General features: G+C 56.1%; 1 protein-coding gene across 1 annotated transcript in view; it reads left to right on the top strand.

Moving 5' to 3' along the window:
• LOC106814328 (suppressor of lurcher protein 1-like) overlaps positions 1–848 on the top strand; it is a 12,776-nt gene that overhangs the window by 9,935 nt on the left and 1,993 nt on the right. The gene's annotated exons all lie outside the window — the stretch shown is intronic.

The raw sequence follows: 848 nt of genomic DNA, 5'->3' as shown, positions 1-848 counted from the left end.
CGTGTGCGTGCGTGTAACGCGTGTGCGCGCGTGCGTTGTATGCGTGTGCGTGCGTGCGTGTAATACGTGTGCGCGCGTGCGTGGTATACGTGTGCGTGCGTGTAACGCGTGTGCGCGCGTGCGTTGTATGCGTGTGCGTGCGTGGTATACATGCGTGCGTGTAACGCGTGTGCGCGAGTGCGTGTAACACGTGTGCGTGCGTGCGTTGTATACGTGTGCGTGCGTGCGTGTAACACGTGTGCGTGCGTGCGTGGTATGCGTGTGCGTGCGTGCGTGTAATACGTGTCCGCACGTGCGTGGTATGTGTGTGCACGTGCGTCACAGTGGTATACGTGTGCGTGCGTGTAACACGTGTGCGCCCGTGCGTGTAACGCGTGTGCGCGCGTGCGTGTAACGCGTGTGCGCGCGTGCGTTGTATACGTGTGCGTGTTTGTGTGGAACACGTGCGTGTGCGTGCGTGGATTATACGTGTGCGTGCGTGCGTTGTATACGTGTGTGCGCGTGTGTGGTATACGTGCGCGTGCGTGCGTGTGCGGCATACGTGTGCGCATGAGGATAGCGCAATTTCTCTCTCTCGGCGCGAGAATGTATGAGCTGTTTAGATCGAGAGGAAGAGCGCTTGCCAAGTACGGTACACGTGCGGTTAACGTGAAAATTAATATACACGCTGTGATAGGGTGAACTTGCTCACGTGCGGTGACGCCTCCATTTTTTACCGTAATTTTTTTATCGGTGTGTGTCACACATCTACTCTGTGTATCACATATCTACGCTGTGTGTCACACATACACGCTGTGTATCACACATCTACGCGGTGTGTCACACATCTACGCGGTGTGTCACACATC

This window comes from Priapulus caudatus, unplaced genomic scaffold (genome assembly GCF_000485595.1).
Source record: "Priapulus caudatus unplaced genomic scaffold, Priapulus_caudatus-5.0.1 Scaffold905, whole genome shotgun sequence".
Taxonomy (NCBI): domain Eukaryota; kingdom Metazoa; phylum Priapulida; class Priapulimorpha; order Priapulimorphida; family Priapulidae; genus Priapulus; species Priapulus caudatus.
Note: the sequence above shows the minus strand (reverse complement) of the source record. Positions and strands in the feature narration are given on the sequence as shown.